The sequence below is a fragment of the Genypterus blacodes genome, unplaced genomic scaffold (assembly GCF_046128005.1).
Source record: "Genypterus blacodes isolate CSIRO-AG114 ecotype Tasmania unplaced genomic scaffold, CSIRO-AGI_Gbla_v1 ptg000022l_1, whole genome shotgun sequence".
NCBI lineage: Eukaryota > Metazoa > Chordata > Actinopteri > Ophidiiformes > Ophidiidae > Genypterus > Genypterus blacodes.
The window spans coordinates 5,287,776-5,307,952 of record NW_027466835.1 but is presented as its reverse complement, the minus strand read 5'-3'; positions in this window follow the sequence as shown (position 1 = coordinate 5,307,952).

The following is a 20,177-nucleotide window of genomic DNA, read 5'->3' as shown; positions in this document are numbered from 1 at the left end:
CGTAGGACAGCGCGGGCGTCCTCCTTCGCGTAACAAAAAAGCCACTATTACTCCCGCGCTCCTCTCGCCCCAGCCGACTCCGGAGGCGGAGGTCCTAGCCCGAGAACATTAACCTTTCCCGGACTTCCAGATAGGATCTTGTTGTTGTCAACAGGATCAATGAAGCACAGAAAGCTCCATTAGCCCCGGATTGAGTTTACGAGAGGAATTATGGAACAGTTCCTATGAGCTTAGTGTCAGAGCAAGATCTTAAACCAACTGTGGATTGAGTGAATGTCGAGGAGGATTTTGGCCTCCTGTTGAGTCTCCGAGCTGAGTCGGTCTGGCGGGTGTATATTCTAAATCAAGAACGCTGAATTTGGTGTTCTGATTTAATCCAGTCGACTATGCAACGACTTTTGAGCTCCTGTAGGCATTATTTTGATGTTTAAATGCCCAACACAGACTGAAATAACCACCGCGTCACCGTCCGAGGAGGAAACACGTTAGATTTTTTTCCCCTGTTATTTGAGAACAGTTGCACTTCCTGGTGTTGCCCGGTGAATGACGGTCGTCCCAGCCTCAGGAAACACAATGTACAGCTGGTGGAGGTAGATATATTTTTGGGAATCACCTCTGGGGAAGGACAATTACCTTACACTGCATGCGTTTTCAATCTGGACAAAATGTTACCGTTTCATTTGAATTCCTACGTAATGAGGACAGAAACAAACTTAAAGGGCTCTTGGACACGGCAAACCTCTGCCAAGGCCGAGTAGTCCTCCAGTTCCGACTCTGATCTCTCAGTGATGGAATGGAACAGTTCCAGTTTAATCATTGCTATAGCGTCACCTTCAGGTCGATACGTGTTTCTTAATTTTGGGTGCCAATTGAATCAATTTTGTAGGCGGAGAAACAGAAATTTTGAAAAACGGAAATCTACGCATGGATTGATGCAAATCCACCAAAGAAAAAATTCATATTGAAATGCCAAAACATAAAAGTGGTTATTACAGCGCCACCATCAGGTAGACAGGTACCATTATGTAATTTGCACTTCCCTGGATCGTGACCAACCAGCCCACCAAGTTCCATTGAAATACGTCAAAACGAGATATCCTGGTACCAGCCAAATGTAAACATGACCTCCATGGCAAAAGTAACAAAACAAACACGGCGGACACGTATGTCCAGGATGTGAACTATATTTTGGTTTCAAAAGAGTCTGTACTGCATTCCAAGGTGAGGTGTTGGATGTCAGCACATTCAGTTTTCCTTTATATAGGCCCGTTGTCTGGTTACCTTGAATGTACCTCAGAATCCTGAGTGGTTTCTTTGTTGGTCTTTGTGCGCCGCCTCTGCAGTCATCTTAGCACAGTAAGAGCTGAACTGAAGTATGAAAACTGCTGCTATACGGAAAACAATCCAGACGTTGTTTCTACAGTTACCTGGAGCTTAGTGCTGTCTAACAATGTGATGCTTTCCTCTCGGTCTTCTGTTTAAAGCCCGGATGCCTTCAGACCTATTTTGTGAATTAATAATTAACGTTTTTTGTTTGTCCTCTGTGAAAGCTGCTGAATCGTGGCGGTAAACCTCTTCAGACCTCGCCGATATGACACACGCCCCAATTTTTGATACAGCAAACTGAATATGGAATACCATCAAAACAGCTCACAAAGCCTTTTCTCTGGCTGTTCTTACCGTGACGTGAATGACAGCTTGGTGATGAGAACTTTGCTCACAGCGATCCAGAAGTTGCATAGACACACAATCATTGCATGTTACACATATTCAAATATTCATAATATTTTCTTTGCCGGCGTCAATGAACTTTATCTAAACCGAGCACTTCCGTAACTGCAAATTATCTCAGTAGGAGCTCTTCCAAATAACTGACAAATACTTTACACAACCTTGTCATTTCCTAAATTCCCTTTTTCAGAAATTCAAAATGCTGGGAATTGACATCAAATGCCATCCATAAATGAACCATGAACTGCGCTTGAATATTTTAAAGGGCGAGCGCAGATCCTATCAGCAAATCCAATTCAGATGGACTCCATTGGAGTTTATTTGTTAACAATCAATGAAATGTTTTGGCAAAATAAATTGAATTTACTCTAAAGCAAATGGTCAGAAATCTGAAATGCACCTATAACCCTTGAGACAGTGTGTGAGGTGTGTTCTAGCCCAATCCAGACTGTAGCCATTTGATCACAAACACAGGTGCAGAAACAGGTTAGGCTTTGTGTTTCTGTGCAGGGTTTGCCCTCTAATGGACTTCATTGGCTTTACAGCTCTCACATTACACATTATGTACATGCCTAAGCAGTCTGAATGAGAGGCAGCTGTTTGTGTGTGTGTGTGTGTGTGTGTGTGTGTGTATCCCTGTGTGTCTTCTTGCCGTTTGCGGCCATAAATGATAAATTATGAATTAAGTTTAAAATAGCTGGAGCGTTTGTCACACGAGCAGCTCATCTGGTAAACAAACAGTAAACACCTCAATAAATTCAAAGGCAAACCATGTAAATTATTTGGTTTAAGTGCGTAAACGGAGCGGCACAAACTGTCAGAACGTGATGTCCGTCCTCCCATCACTCACAGCTGGTTTTAATGTCATCAATAATTCCTTCAATCTGACTGCATCAAACTGACATTGAGAAAGTCTCAGTGACACTTTCACTTTTTTAAAATGGCTCCTTATGGTGGAAATCACTTCTCAGCCTCTCCTGCTTCTCCAGCACATCGAGCCGTTCAGAGAGTGAGAGGTTGGAGTCGGCTCAGCTCCACATGTGTTGTACCAGTATACCAGTATACCAGTACCATGCCGATCAGATGTGCTATTGATTAAGATTGGGTATCAAATCATTTTGTTGATCTTATTGCAAATTGGATATGATACAGAATTCTTTAGCAACACCAAAATTCAGGAACAGACACTGAAACACAGTGACATCTATCACAATGTTACCTGCCACTAAGACAAAAGTACTAAGACACTTGACATTAAAACATTTAATGGGTATGAAAGAATGTCAGCAAAGACGAGTGGAGGCCATCACCTGGTCACCCAGACTGACAGACAGCGATGGCCGTCTGTCCACCTGTCTGATTTCCATCCGCTTGGCACATTGGGTAATACAGATCAGTAATTGGGTGCTATAAATCTTGGCAGAGGACAAGGTGGGTCAGAACAGGCTGATTACTTAGGCATTACAGTCAATCTAAGCAAGTCCTTGAATTGAAAGATTTGGTGAGGTGGATTCTCATTATGGAGCCGGGTGCATGTATGCATTTGAGCGAGAGAGTGAAGGGCCAAGGTCCCCTTTCCATCCCGTGCCGCACAAAGACATTATACGTCGCCCCGGTGCCCTCAACCGTGCAGACTCGTAAACATCACAACAAATTTATTTTCCTCATCCCCCGCAGTTTTATAAGAATGTTTTCAGAATTTGTTGTAGAACAGTCGGCGGCCTCTCCCGGAGTTTTAAGACCTCTCTGACCTAACGGCTGCCCGGCACATTAAGGAGCTGTGTGTGCGCGTGTGTGTGTGACACGTTCGCGTGGCCTCGGCTTCAGACCACGGGAAGGTCTTTAGTTCCGATCTGAAATAGGCGTGCAAGCAACACAAGTCTCCCGCCATCTGCCTTCGTCGGCCCCTCAGCCTGTTACACACAGTGATGCCTGACAACAAGCGCTCAGGGTGATCAGCCCAGTCACCTGGAGTGGATTGATGCCTGTATACATAGCAAAATGGCCCCTTCTCTTATTTTTCATTTTAGGGTCTATGAGGTTAATCCATTTTAAGCTTCTATAAATAAAGGAGAATGTGGAAGGTGAATTAGAGAGTAAAGCCGATAGTCTTCACAGCATTCTCTCCAGCTCCAGGTGTGACTTACTGGATTATGGGAACAGTAGTTTCAGCTCCCAACCCCTTGAAATTCTCTTTTCTACTTCTATAAATACAATTTGTGGCAGTGAGAGCACGTCAAAACATTTTTTTCCTCCACAGTGAATTTCTTCAGCAAGTGTACCTCGGTCCGGCTCCAACACGCTGAGTCGCTCTCCGTGGCGTGGGGCTATTTTGAGTAAAAATGCAATTAATACGCCATACATTCATAGCTGTGGCAAATCTGGAAGGCAAATGAACGCCGTGGCTCCGGTGCATACCCCTGCAGTGTGAAGTGTTCCCACTCAGAGAGGCACTCACACTAGCATCATCCCTCGACTCCCGTAACAGCATGCTACTTCACTTAGCAGCCTCCATTTGGGATGCAGAACAAACAGTGTTTTAGCGCTTTTATCTTAATGCACTGCAACACTCTGCAGCACCAAAGGCGTGATTATTGCACAGAGAGGGGAATGGTGTGCATTTAAGCAAGACTTATTTAGATAGGATCTTAGCTCCACCCCAGCCACTCCAGGGCAGATGGTTTGGTAATCCTCATTGCTCATTCGCTTCATTTTGTTAAATGAACTCTTTGCATATATTTTAATATACCACTAATTCCTTGCATGGTTATCCCAGTTTAAACCATAATGTCCTACTGAGCATGTTTACTGTTTTGGAGAGCAATTTATCTGCCTGATTCCAGACTGTTGTCAGTTTAACCATCTGCTGGCTGGTTTGGCTGTGAAAAACTCTTGGAGGGAGGAAAGGAAAAAAAGCGCCGGGTAGCGTTGGTCGGATCACGGCGCGGTCGCTTTTGCTGATTTTCATTTGTGCGACGGCGGTGGAGCAGCATATGGCCGCCGTTGGCTTTGTGATTGAGCCAGGTGTGGAGGCGAGCTTTAGCGAAGCTTTAGGAGCCACACCCATCTGATTGCACCTCCAACACCTCGGATAAAATGCCCATCACCAGCCGCTGGCGTGTGTGTGTGTGTGTGTGTGCGCACTGGGAGCCATGGTGACAGACAGCAAGGCTTGTTCCCACACTTTCAGAGGCCACTGATTTAATAGTGGCACAGTGTCGGCGTTGACCTCATCCACTGATGTCTTCACAGCTAATGCCCTAACATGTGACATTGACACTCAACAAGACAAACAGTAAAGTAGAGGGAGATGGATTGGGGGAGGGACTCATACGTCTCTGGCTTGACAGTGGGGGGATGATGGACAGTGGAAAGGATCAGGAACGGCGGCGAAAGGGAAAGATGAAATCAAGCCAGGGACTGCACATCTAATTTGGTTTTGTTGTTTGTTTTAGTGTTTCGTCACACCTGGATGTCATTATGGTCGTCTGTGGTTTGCGGTGGATAGAAATTGTCATAATTTGGTTTAACGCAACAGGGAAGAGATTGTGTTTGTGTGTCAGAGTGTGCTGGCCGGGAGGATCCACCCCTTACATGCAGCTTTACATATATATATGCAGAGAGTGACAGGTTTTTGCTACTTATCAGGTTCTGTGACACGTTCACTGACACTATGAATACCAAAGTGACTGCACACAGTGTTGTGCTGAACCAGGTGTGGATTTAGTTACTGGGGGGCCTCAGGCAAACCCAGCTATCAGCCCCTCAAGAATAATATAGAGTCTAAAAGTAAACTCAAATCTAAACCGAACCTAATCAGGGGAAAAACACAGAGATTGGTTCATTTGAATTTCATTTGTCAAACTTCAAATGAAAGTAAAACATTTCAAATTCAAATCAATAAATGTATGGATGTAGATGAATATTGGCGCTTGTTGCTGTTGTTGTTGTGGTGCAGGAACGCTGCGCTCCTGTAAAGCTGAGCTCGGCTTAATGGACGATCTCGCCGCACACACCCAGAGGACCTCCTGGTTTTAAGATGATTGAGTTGTGGCTTGTCAGCGAGCTCCACTTTCGCCCGTGAATGCTAATTACGCGACATTTATGCAGAGTCACACACACACGCACACACACACACGTGCGGTCCCAAAGGATGTTTCGGCCGCATTCTCAACCTCCGATAAAACAGACCTTAGCATGTTGTCAGCGTAACAGTGTCAATAAAACGACCCGTCACTCTCTGTGTCGGCGAGGTAATCTCTCTCTCTCTCTCTCTCTCTCTCTCTCTCTCTCTCTCTCTCTCTCTCTCTCTCTCTCTCTCTCTCTCTCTCTCTACCTCACAGCTGCCTGGAAATAAATTATGAACTGCAAATGCAAATGCGATCCGACTCATTTCAGAGGTTTTCTGTTGTTCTGTGTTTGGTGGAATCGGTGAACTCAGACCCGTAGGCGCATTTGATTAATATTTAAAACTCTCAAAAACTCTGGAAAGATTGCAGGTATCGGAGGTTAGAACATTGTTTCTTATTAGTTGGATGTGGCGTCGGCTCTGTCTCCCGCCCCCCATTTGATTTAACGGCGTGACAGATTTAGTATAGTTTGATTTGAACTCTGGCTGCTACGTTGGAACGCTGCGGAGGTGCAGCGAGGAGAGAGAGAGACGGTGCCTGTATATGATTTATACATTTGAGTTATGGAACTTAATGCTGGCCTTCAGCAGAGTTCAGTTGAAAGTAAAGCCGCCCCAGTTCTGATATTTACTTAAGTTTTGAAAGCTCATCCAGTAACTACATAAATATCTTAAAGCCAATAAAAAGTGAATGCGTAAGAGGATGAGCCTGTAGGTTCCTATAGCATGAGTTGATCTACATCCTGTTGCTGTAGTTGGCGTGCTCGAGCTGAAATCTTTACTTGCACTTTACTTTCTACAATCTTGTAGATTTCGCACACAGACTCCGGTGCTAATGGAGTGAAAAGGTGTCGCCCAATTCAACATACCAAGCAACCGACAGATTCCATCTCTGGCTAATTGGAAATGCCGTATACGTTACATAAGTTCATTAAGGGAGTAAATATTTGTGCTGTGATGGCAGGAAGAGAAGCATTCAGCAGGACTGCATTACAATGAAATTTTACGTACCATTAGTAAGATGCTTTAATAGCCTTAATGGCCTGCTCCTCATCATTTGAATTGCATTATCCTTTCCTGGACGCAAAGAAGAGGCTTTTATATGAACGATATAAAGAGGGTAAACTTGATAAATCATCTTTACAGCCTATTAGTTCAGATTGGGTATATGGCGTATAGTAACAGAGCGTCCATTTGAGCTCCGCAGCAGTAATGAGTGTTTTTCCTATATGGTATCAGTGACCTATCAGCTATCAGCGTTTTGCTCAAGGCTTCTTCTTTTTCTTCTCGCGTTGCGTTTAGCCCCGACCGGGTACGTGCGCCCGATCGGCAGCCTCTCCAATTTGAAGGGGGGGGGGAGAGATTTGTTTACCAGTTGGTTGTCACAGGTGGCGACGCGTTAAGTTAAACTTGGAACGCCGTCAGCATAATATTCACAACGCGCCCACACCCCCCTCACACCCCCCCTCGTCACGACTGCCACGCCCGGGCTTCGGCGGCGTGGGAGTGAGGAGCGCGGCGGCGGCGGCTGCTAATAGGACGTTTTGTTACCGCACGAGTGAAATCTAGAGAAAACACTCTGCTGGGTAGTCATTGGACTGCACCAAGTTATCATCCGCTGACATTTAAGTAAAACCTGCCTGAGATAGGGCTAAGTACGCCTGTAGCTGGAATAAAAGTCATGTCTCAAGGTTTATCTGGCATTTGTGGCCCGAAACCAAATACATTTAAATCGGGTGGCGAGTCTTCCCCCCCCGTAACGTCGTCACACCCCAAAAAAAAAAAAATCGAAAGGTTACGCATCCAATTGTCACCGCGCTGAAGCTTCGTCGATAGAAAGCTTTTATTAATTCCCCGCACAAATCAGATGTTGCCGTGTGTAAATCCTCCTGATGTGGCGACATCTGATCGGCCCGGGTTTTGACGGGGAGCGGAGGGGAGGACGAGGAGAGAGGGGGAGAGAGTGAGTGAGACAGGAGAGAGGGAGAGTGAGAAAGCCAAAGAAAAATGAAGGGTGTGTGTGGGGGGGAGGGGGAGTCGCCACCGCCCACCGCTGCCTGGCCCTGACACCTTGTGAAGAGTGCTCATTCATCACGCGGCGCAGGGCTTGAGCCTCCGTAAATCACTGTGGATAAAGGACGCGCCATAAAGAATGGAATTGTGAAGGTAAGGGTTTTAAATCCCCCTAGATGATCCGAGATAAACACGGAGAGACTTTTGACAGTCCCTCGTTACCGCCACGAGCGAGAGGAGCTGTCACTGCTCCCTTCTTGCCTTTCATCTCTTGGTAACAGCCTGGCTGCTAATATCCTCAATTATCTCTGCAATATGTTGCTGGGAAAAAGGGAAAGTTCCGAGGAGGCATTCACACAATTTAAAAGTTTTAATTTGACAGCTTGTGGTGTAATGATGACTTGCGATGAGGGTAGAGGGGGCCTCCAGCCTCCACACCGACTGGATGACAAGTGATCGGGCCGGACTCAGAACGGTTTTGCGGGTGTCAAGGCTTTCTGGATCAGATGTCAGAAAGCCAAACGCACGTTTCGCAGGTTGATAAGGAAAAGCTTGAAGCCCCTAATTGTAAACGGCAGGGGCATTTCAACTTGAGCTTGTTTTGGTATCGATCTCTCCTCCTTTTTTACTAATACTCAATTTGAAACCACTGCGGCTGCCTCTTCCCTCTCAGCATGTACAATAAAGGCCAGGGAGTATTTACATTGACGTAGCAGTCACCCACCTGACAATGAAGTCGCAGTGCGTGATGGAGACACAAAAAGGGCAGGAGAGTGTCGCGCGAAGGTTGACTCTCACGAAATCTCCTCCCCGCCGAGGCACCTAGGCAGGTAATTGTCTTTTTCCCTTTTTTCCCCGAGCTGATATATATACATAGCTTCAACTTGAAGGATAAACCAATCGATCATCCCAAATGTCTCCTGTAATAAGTGAAAGTGATAAATCTGGGCATTGCACTCAGGTTCATGAAATATTGTCCATCCTGCAGGTGAGGATGCATTATCTAGCAGTCAGTGTTCCCAGGCAGAGGCGCCGGTGTCAGAGCACGTAGGTAGCGCTGCGCTGCGACTAATAGGAGGATCCGCCCACGGTGGAAGTGCCCCACTGCATCAAGGGCCAGGGACTGCAGCGCAATTAGCGCACAGATATGAGCTTACGAAGCGGCGCCTTCGTGCGAGAACAAACCCAAAAGTTCAAGGTAGTTGTGTCAGTCTTCTTTTACTGGAGTAATCAGCTTCATTCAGCGAGAATCGGTGTAAGGCGAAGTCAATAGCCTCGGTGGCATAATGACAGAGTGCACACTTTCTTTGCTCACATTAACAGCTTTTTCTTGATAGATAAAACTCCCAAATAATAGCTTCTGTGATGGAGTGAAACCAGGATAACAAATTGGCCCTTTGTGATAACAACCCCCCTGTGAGGATCCTGGGCGTGAGAGAGACAGACAGGCAGGTTGAGGAGAGTCAGCGTTGCTGCAGCAGCGTTGCTCCGGGGGGGAAACGCTCCGTGCCCTGCAGAAGGATGGATAGTGTAGATTTGTAATGGTTCCTCTGCTTTTGACAAAGTAACACAACCTGCAACCTTCAGCCTCATTGGCTGAGTGAAAGGGCACTGGCAGAGGAGCCGGCCAGAGATAAGTGAGGTCTGTCGCTCTGCCTGGTATGTTATAGATTGCAGCTACCTCAATCATGTGCATGAGACAAGCGAGCTGTCTCCCGTGACAACCTCCTTTTGACTTGACATGCAAAAAAACAAATTGATACAAGGGGGTGGAAGGAGTGATTGAAAAGAATGAGGGCTGAGCAGCTGTGGGAAGCTTTGTTTAGGCTGATGTCTCTCTCTACAACTTTTATTTCATGCTTCAGCCGGCAAGAGTCTTACGTAAAAAATACCAAGTGGAGCTGCAAACACAGAGGAATGTCCAATTTCCTTTGAATTAAACCCCACAAGTTTCTCTTAATTGATTTTTTCTGTGTGTTTTGGTATGAAAACGAATGAAAAGAATTCTTTTCATTGTAGTCGAGGCTTGAAAACAAAGGGAGTATTGAGAAGCTCCTAACTATAAAAGTTGAATGGAAGTTTAGCTGAAAAAGCTATTTGGAGTTTGCAGTTATGTAACAATTAATTCATTTAAACTTTGTAAATGGCTGTATTTCTATTTACTGCAGTACTATTAACACTTGGAGCCTCAATGACTTATACACACACACACACACACACACACACAAACACACACACATTAGCACTGATTATACAGCAATTGTGGGTTTTTTATGTATAGAACTGATAATGTGTCAGATCGTCCTTCTATAAGTCTTCAGCTGGAGGACTCGGCTCATGCTGCCATTACGCAACACGCCACGTATACTCAGGGCAGGCGAGCACGGAAAGAGGTGAAAATGGCGCCCCCTCACATTTATGTAAACCCTCACACAGTATGTTACCTCCAATACCAGAACAATCACGTGGTCCCGGGCTTCTTATGTAACTCCTGCGGCTCAGTCCCGTCATGATGAATGGACGGTTTTCTGTGCTTTGCCAAAAGCTGCGAGCAAACCAGGACGCTTCACACACACAATGCTAAAGCGATTACGCAACCTTGACTGTATGTTTTCATGTGGGTGTCGCAGTGCACACAAGCGCTGTACTTTTTTTTTTTTTTGTTCAAAGTCACTCTTGGAAACGGCGGCGATGTTTGACAGAGGATGAAGACTTTGATGTCTCCCGCTCTCTCCTGGTCCTGTCTGTCTCTCTCCCTCCACGCTCACTTCACTTTCTCCTTGTTTCGACCGTTTGTGCTCGGTGCAAATCTCTTGTTTTTTGTTAAACCCTCAAAGCCGGGCGTTCACTCTTTGGCAAAGTCTTAGACAAGTGTATTAATCACACGTCCACAGTTCACTGAGCTCTACCTTGAAATATGAGGCTAATTTCTCCCCCCTTAATAATCAACATGGGGGAAAAAAGAGGGAAAAATCAGATACTTGGGTTTTAAGAGATTCCGCAAGCTGCTAAAAATGCTCAATTATACCAAACCAAGACGACCCCCCCCCCCCCCCCCCCCCCCCCCCACAACACACACACACACACACACACACACACACACACACACACACACACACACACACACACACACACACACACACACACACACATTCTGCAGCACATACAGGATGTAAAAAAGCTTGAAGCTAACCTAATTAGGCCACATCACCAGGAATGAAATGAGCCTTTGACTTTATTCTTCCTTTATGCCCAACGGTCTTCATTGTACGTTAAGATTGGATAAACAAAGCGCGGCCCTTTGTTGCCCTCAGATAGATCTGACAGTCAAGGGAAAGAAGTTTTTGCCCACTTTGCTTTACTTTGTGTCAACTTTAAGTAATGCTGTAATTTTATTTCATTCTGTACGGTGTCTATAGTCTATACTGTCTATCATATTAACAGCCAAACCACTCAGACTCTCATCAGAAGTGAAGGTTTTTGTTCTGACAGAGTCAACAATCCTGAGGATAGATTCCTATAGACTATAGCTTCTCTTTGAGCTCTTGCCACCTGAAGTATCGGAGCGTAAGATTGACACATTGTGCTCGAAGTGTTCCAGTTCATATTGATTTGATGTAATGAATGATATTCTAGATGCTTCTGTTTCATTAACTCTTTCCTCGCATACGGACTCTGAAGGTCTTTACAGTTAAAGATCATTAAATCAGATTTTTGAAAGTTAATATTTCCTGTCTGTCTACCACAGCAGTTCAGTCTGTATTAGAACAATTGTGTTGTGGAAATTATAAGTAAAACTGGTCTTCCACAGCACTGTCCTCTCTTTTTTAATGTCAGATCGATGAGACATTGAGTTCTGGTATCGGTATTGGCGCACACAAGGCGTGGAATGGCTTGACGAGAGAAGTCGATGCACAGCGGCCACGATGACAAATGAAGGAGAAAGTAAAGCGTTGCCGTTTCAAGGCGTTGACATTGGAAAGCGGGACGGCGGTTTATTCACGAGCAGCTGCTATAAGGGACAGCTGTCTTGATGCGTGCTACAGAATGACCGTGTTTCAGGGCAAAACCCGATCCTCGCCTTTCTGCACTTCCTAACTAGCTTATTCATACACTGGGTTTGGGTTCAGATGGTGGAGGCAACACAGTAACACTGGCAATGAAAAACATTGAAAATCAGTGAAGTGTAGAAACACGGCCTCTTTTTTCAAGCCTGACAAACGGCAAACATTTGTGGAGATGCGAGTGAATGAGAGTGAAGAGGGGAACAAAAATGACTATGCATGAAAGGCGGTCAAATGTTAGAGGTCGGCGTGGTTCCCTGATGGTTCCTCGTCCTCATGCCGTGCGGAGCCTCCTCTGTCACCTCCACTGCCGCTCTCCGCTCAAACAGCACTCTGCATTCAATCCATTGAGGAGAAGCTGTGCCCTTCCTACCAACGCGCTGATGTTTAATTCATTCCTCCGCACCCGGGGGGACGCTCATAACAACAACCGAAAAAACACCAGAAGAGAGCGGGAGAGGGAGGGGAGGGAGAGAGAGGGAAGAAATTAGAAGGGCCAAAACATAGACCTTGTATTTGCTATTAGCTACGTTTTCGTTGCAGATTTTTTTTTTTGTAAAGTTGACAAAAGTTCAAGTGCGAAATGGCAGCGTCTCCATTAAATGATGTTGGCGAAACACGGAGCACGGCTCTCCACGGTCTAGTAACTCTCCGTGAACTAATAATCATTATATCCTCAAATCTGTCAGTGTTTCCCACAGAACGGACCAGCCCAATTACCAAATGCTGGGGCTATAATGAGAGCAAAGCCATCCCGTAGGTCAAAAAACAACAAAAAAAACAAAATTTTGTCATCTGTTTCCCCATCTGCTCCATCGCTACACAGCTCCCTTCTTTCCTGAATCAAACATGTGCCTTTGCTGGAGTATTTCCCTTTACAGAATCAGACTTTGTCATTATAAGTTCCTGTGTTGCCTTAAGCTCAAACTTACTTTACTGTGAATTCAAGAGTTTCTCCTTCAGTATACACAACATAATTCAGCACTTTTGGGCACTTTGGGCAAAATTTAAGTGTTTCAAGTTCAGATTTTCTGATTCCTAACTTAAAAAGAAAGGATGCTGTTGCCAGGCAATGAAATGAACGAAAGCTGTAAACCCAAACCAAGGTGACTGAGCTGTGATATGAAAGAGGAAATCCTGCTTCATTGTGTCTTTGTTTGGCTCGGGGAGCGGACGGGGCAGCAGAGATGTTTCTGGACACCTCGGCGTGCTCGCTCTTAATCAGAGGTTGATTAAGCCGCGCTTTCAGAGGCATGGATTAGGAGGCTCCCTTCGGACCGCGCTAAATTGGTCGGAAGGGAAGGAAGGCAGAACGTCGAGTGCCGCCGAGAGAACTTTTGATGCGTCAGTCAGCCCGTCTGGCATGGTTTGCTTTTATTGACCTTCCCAGGCTTGATTTGTGACAGATCCCCTGCTACTGCGGCGGGAGGGTGGGGATGGGACGGGGGCCCCGAGAGGTGGGGAAGGTTAGAGGAGATTCGGCTTTTGAAGAATTCCCAAATTCTGCTGATCCAGTAGTGCTGCCACAAGCATTACTGCGATTCATAACAATGAAGGGCATGAAAGAAATGCTGCCTGGGCATTTTTTTCAAGATTAGATTTCTGTTATTTCTGCTTTAAGAGAAGCGTGCCAAAGGATCTGAGGCAGTTACCTTACCTGTGCCTGTCCTCTCCTTTCAGCTTCCATCCGTCCTTCGTTAAAATCAAAACTATGTATATGACTGGTGTCGTATCATCTCCTATCCGCCAATAATGGATTGTGCAGTGCAGCCCCATCACAGTTCTAACTATATCGCTCCCTCTGTGTGGACAGTGTGCACCATTTATAGATTTATGGATAATAATAGTCGGATGCTTTTCCCACTGTCAGACTGGTTTGTAACCTCTTCACAGAAGGAACGGCATTATTCATGTTGTGACGATGGCACCGCTATTAATGTAATGAGTCAGGCTGTTAATGTGATCCCGCTTCAGACACAAAGGGGATCTCTCAACCCGAGCCCCCCGCTGCAGACAGGAGACCTCTGCGCCCTACATAACAACGATGGGACGTGTCATCGCTGATTTATTTTGTCCTTGAACCTCCTGGTGATAGGACCTTGTGGGATAGCCTTTAAAAGCAGGGCCCAGCCAGCCAGTCAGCCAGGCAGGCAGGCAGGCAGGCAGCGGGGAGATGAAATGAATGCTCTGTTCCCAACTATTGAGAGACGTGCACTACAGCTGAAGGCTTTTAGAGAAGTGTGTAATCTAAATGTGCTATTTCTCACACCTAGCACAGCTCTCGGGATGGGCTGATCAGATAGCCCCAGATGAATCTGACTTGACCTGTGAGCAGCCGCACGCTGCCTCCTGCATTGCCAGCCATGAGGGGAATTTGCAATGGATTCCCGGAAGATAGAAATCAACTCAAATTCAGCCGAGGCGCTACACCTTGATAAGGCTTTGCTACACCAGACACAAATTTCATAATGAATAGATAAGCATTAATGTAATTTCAAACTGTCAGCTCCTGCCAGACGGCATGTCAGGAGCCAGCTTATCATTGTGCCATGATTTTATTTACATCCAAGAACATTAACGCCCCGCTTCCTGCATAGCCGATGCATAAACATGACGCCATGGTAACAGGCGGTGCATCCTCTATTAGTATTTTATGCGTCCTTATTAACTCAGTCCACTTGCTCATGTAATTAATGTCCGCTTACAATGCGGCTAATATCCACTGTGTAACCTGTGAAGACACACAATAATTATGGGATGGTTTGAGTGACAGAGATCAGGAAAGCAAATAGAGGAGGCCTGCCTCTAGGCTCATCAGGAGCGGGAAGTCTGTTGGTCCAGGTTAATAGGCATTCTCAAGGGAAGGATTAGCCAGCATTATAGGAAGGGGGGGCTGGGCCATTTGAATTGAGTATGATAACAGCAGATATTTTAAGAAGCTCCTTTTTAAAATCCCACCGTCACAGGCCAGTTGCAAATTTGCGGTCCAAGGTTTTATAAGGTTACACCGAGCAGACATTAGAAACACAAAGATGGTATAAAAGAGAAAAATAAGACGCTTTATGAAACCCGGTCACCGACTGGTGTGTTCCAGAACCCACCCGCCATCTGTTTCCTGCTTTCTACCGAGCTATAAACAAATCCTGCGAGTCTCAGTCGAGCCTATAAAAGACCAGAACAAAAGTCTGCGGCGATATTTTAGCTTAAGAAGTGGCAGCACTGAAGTCCAGCCCGGTGTCTTAACCCCCCGCCATCCACAAAGTCAGCGCAGGCAGACAAAAAAGAAGAGGAATCTTAGTTAATAAGGGAGAATGCCACTTGTAGTGGAGTAGACCTGTGATCGATTGGGATGTGAAGTGGCTTAGCTGTACCTCTGTGTGTCAATAGCGTCACCTTCTCCCTCAACCCTGTGATAAATCGGAGGCTTCCTGCTCAACATGGTAATAAATCTCCCGTCTACGTACGCCGGCGACCTGCCTGCCTGATTATACTTTTATAACACCGTCATGGGGTTTTATCGGGTTCATATTTACCTCATTTACCTCAACGAGCAATCAAACGCATCAAAACTTTACCTTGGCGCTCCAAGCTTTACAGGAGTTAAAGGTTAAATTGACAAACGCATTGGAATGCACGCCGCGCCGCCATAGATTGAGACAAGGAATTAATTGGCTCTATATCAGGGTTAGATAGCGCCGGTGTTGACGTTTGATTAAAAAAATAAATAAAAGAACAAGGTGACTTGATATGGTGGCGATAAGCCGCAGAAACCTCCCGGCTCAATCCAGCGGATTGGTTTCCCAGGTGCCCATAGGTGCGCCACCTTGTAAACCAATGACAGCGGCTCGCCGGCACGGGCACATCCAAGGTTCTCCACCAATGCATTGTCATACATTTATTGCTGTGTGTGCTTTGTGTGTGTGTGTGTGTGTTTCCCCTCACAATCATCTGGGGTTGTTCCTCGACGTGCTGTTGACTTAGAGGTCAAGTCACACAAAAGCATAAATTTGTGGCGCTATGATGGCGGCACATTGGGAGCATGTCACAGAGCGGCTCTTTGCTGAAAGGTCACCCCTGAGCAGCGCTTTACGGCTTTGGATCTGTTTTATAGGCAACTGCTTGGATTCACCACCGCACATTATCAGAATCCCAATCACCTTTATGCACTTATCATCACCTTTTAAATACATTCTGTTCCTACAAGACGTTGCTCAAGTGCAACCGGTGCTGCGGGTGACCTTAAAGTTCCGAGCGGAAAGTTTTCCGACGCTGAAAAGTTCATGGTTAAACACGGGTAGAGCGTTAGAAATGATTTCTAGCTGGATTCTTCGTTCCTTATCCTTGTTCCTTAGCTCGGTTTAGTGCTGGTAGAGGACAATTGGAGAATTACATAAGAGACCATAGATTAGGATGCAGGTACACAGCTGAAATCAAGCATGGGTGCTTTACTGGTTTGGCACAGCTCTGTATGACATTTACCAACTTGATTTTTGCTCAATTTTGTTCGCCGCGATTTTTAGAATACGCAGTAAAAAACTGTAATTTTTAATGGATTTTATTTATCTTCTAATACAAGAATACGGATAATTAAGCATAAATCATAACATTGAACTTATTAAAGTGCTGCATGGAGGAGTATCTGTCCATTTAATTAAAGATGGATTAAGAAAATGTGAAGAAAATCGCCCTGTGCTTGTTATCTTTGTGCCCTGCCGTTTGCTTCACTCCTTCCAAAATGGCGCTCTGTGTGTCTTTGGTTGTGAGCATATTAGTCTCCATGGAAACTCATTTTTACCAATACTTCATTGGCACTAAATGACCCTGTACTGTTACTTAGCTCCTTGCTGCTTTGTGTGGAAGTGTTTTCTTTTGAGATTAAATGTTTGAAGGCAAATTGAGGTCCTGCTGCTTTCTGTCGCTGGGATACTGAATAAGCATATGTGGAAAATACCAAAGCACAGCGCTGTAACGCATAATTTGAAAACAGATTATGAGTATATTTCTAAGCTTCTCAGGGGCAGACAACAACAGCATGGGGAGTATCAGGGGTATTGCGGCGCTTTTATCAGGTAGAAACAGGGCCTGCTCGGTAATAAGGTGCAGCAGGTCGGGGTTTGCCGTTTGGATTGTCGATAGGAGATTTTAGCAAGGAAGAGGCGATCGCGGCCGTTAATGCAACACATTTGGCGGAGAGCGTTCTAGAAATTTGCAATTCGACAAGCGGCATATTTCTGTCACCTTTTCTTTTTTCAGCCAGTAAAACACATCTGTTTGGGCGGAGTATCAAACAGAATTTGGGTGTCCCTTTGGAATATTTACACTCTCTCTCTCCCTCTCTCTTTCTCTCTCTCTCTCTCGCTCTCTCTCTCTCCACAGATAATTGCTTGAAGGAAGAGTCCAGCAAGGTCAGCCAAGAATCCCGCCGTAGGTGCCAAAGTGAAATCTACAGGACTACAATTACTTGGACAGACTGAGCCGGCAGAGCAAAGTGAATGACAGGTAGGAAATAATTCATATGAATCACCTGCTGTATTATGAATAACCACCTGCTGGGAGGACATAGCACGGTCAGTTATCCTCCGAATCGGTTCTCTATAGCCCTTTCCGTCATTTGTTGGTAATTGCCTTAATTCTCTTGATAATATAATGAAATTAACCTCGGAGAACATTTCTTCCTTATGGCATTTATGAGACAAGGTTGAAGTTGACAAGCCAGCAGTTGCTCAATTATATTTAGATTATTTTACTTCGCCGCTATTTGGCTTCGTCTTTTGATGCAGATACTTTAGAGAGTTCCTTTTTTTTTTTTAACTGCCTCATTTTCATAATCTTCATTTCGCCATAACGCCAGCGCCGAATTCCCTCGCGAAGGGCGTTCTTTAAGAAACTCTGCCTATTGCGTGGATCACTCACGTCTATTTTCCTATTTGGGCTACATGTGACCTTGTAGTGAGCGCACATAAAAGGCTGTCAGTCAAACATCACGCCGTCTTTGTTTCCTGGCGGTTGTCATTCTCCAGAGGAGTCAAGCAGCCACTGACTTAAATCCCGTGATTCCAACGCTCCTGGCAAAAAGCTTCTCTGTCCCTCTCTGTGCCGAACTCGCTGACTGCCTCGGGCTAAGGTGGAAAGAAGGTGACAAAAAAATTTAATGGTGTTTGACTAGTTTCAGACTGAAATCAAGGCGGATAATAGATGGCTGTAATAGTTTTGTTTTTTAATAAATCAATCCGGCGCTCTGACCTCCGATAGACGTTAACCTTTCGGAGGACACTGGTCTCTCCTTGCCCTTGTCAGTCAAACGGCACCAAATTAGAATAAAGGGACGGCGAGATGAAGGATATATGACGTGACTGTGAAGGTGCCGCGAGTGTGTGTGTGCGCCGATAAATCAGTGCCATATTCATTTTAAAAGATTAATCTGGATGTAATTACCAAAAACAAACGGCAATTTCCAAGAGGAGTATTGGCATCTGTGAGTGTCTGCGCCACATGTTACGAGTTAGTGAGCAGCACTAGTTTACATTTCATCAGAGATCTAAATACCAAAACAAACGCATCCTACTGACTTTCTTGTTGTTGTTTTCACGTCGGGCTCCCTTCTGAAACGTTTGAAACGGTTTCATAGGCAAACACGTTGACGCCTCGCTTCGGGATTGTGCACACTGAGTGAAAACAGCCTTGCACAAAGCTCAAGGGAAGCTCAGGACTGTAGTTTTGACTTGCTAGATGTCTTTCTGTGTGTGTGAACGTCGCATTTTAACACGTGCTTAGTCTTTTAGTTTGTCAGCTTCTCTTGTATCCACGAGGACTCAAATCTCCATTTGTCGACTGCAGTTTGTCCCTGTAAACCACCGACAGCAAACATTCCAGAGTTTCACGGCTTGGCTCAGTTTCACGGGGTACCACCATGTTTGTGTTTGAGTTGACAGGGAAATGTCACATCATTTCAAACACGCCATCTGTTTTATTGATATGGAACATATCCGTTAACTTGCGACTCTCCAAAATGGCCCTGACAGAGCTCCAAAACCAGCAGAACAGAGTGTGCAGCAGAGGTCATTCCAGGGTCGTTTCACTAAAGACAACTAAGAATTTGACATTTTCAGTTTCACTGTATTGTGAGTTCTTGGACGGTATTATGGGAAACACAGGATAAACAAATAAGAGGCAATCGGAACAAAACTTTTTCCTCGCCTTTCACAGATTTTTTGTCTTTTTATAACAATGGAAAAACGTGCTTCTTTTAGCCGCACACCTTTTAGGAGCGGAACAAATTGGATATCTGTTACTCTTGTTATGATAAGAGCCGTTCTCTACTTTTAACAACGGCGGCGTCATTTAGACGGATATTACACCTTTAAAGCTGCTTGAAAGATGAGAATATTCCGCCTTAACAACTGTCAGGCGCTGAAGTCAAGAGCATCAGATGAGACTTTAACAGGGCTGCGTGACAACAACTTTGCCTGTTTCGTGCACTTCAACATTTTTGATTGGTGTCAAACATGTCTGTGTGAGAATTCTATTAGCGTCTATATTTAATTCACGATCAAACAAATTCCTGGAGGGGGGAAAAAAGGAATGGGGTGTGGAACTAATTACAGAAACCTCATTTCCAAAAAGAAACAGATCCATTACAGGTTTTTTCTGCTGTATTAGGGAGCAGAAACACGTGGATCACCTCTCACGAGCGCTCGGGGTTTCTCGCCGGCAAGTAATTATAAGTTTGTAGTGCTTTTGACTCTTGTCTTTGACTCGGGCGTAGTTTTGAGCAACCGCAACCTTGTTTAGTGACATGAGGTAACGGTACATAAACGTGATCGCAAACACTTCAGACGTCGACTCCACATTGTTTACCTGATCACAGTAAGACATCACAGGTTGTAGTACAGAGCAGCATCAATCCCCTTTTGAAATGAAATCATCGTTTAGGAGTTGTGTTTTGCGAGCTCTGGGCCAAACCAAACTCCTGGCTGGCAGCGTGGAGCCACATTAAGCACCTTGACTAATACTTCACCTCATCTGCATGTTTTTCACGCCCAGCCGAGTACCGCGACTGGATGGCGAGCGCGAGTCTTCCTTTTCCTCCGGGGGGCTCCTGGTTAATGTTAGTGCCACGCCCTATATATCCATCCTCAATTATACATGGCTGGAATGGGAAATTAAAATGGGGCACATCATAAAAAGCTTGATAACAGAGCTAATACAATTACAAAGGAGTGATTAAAAAGGTTAAATAG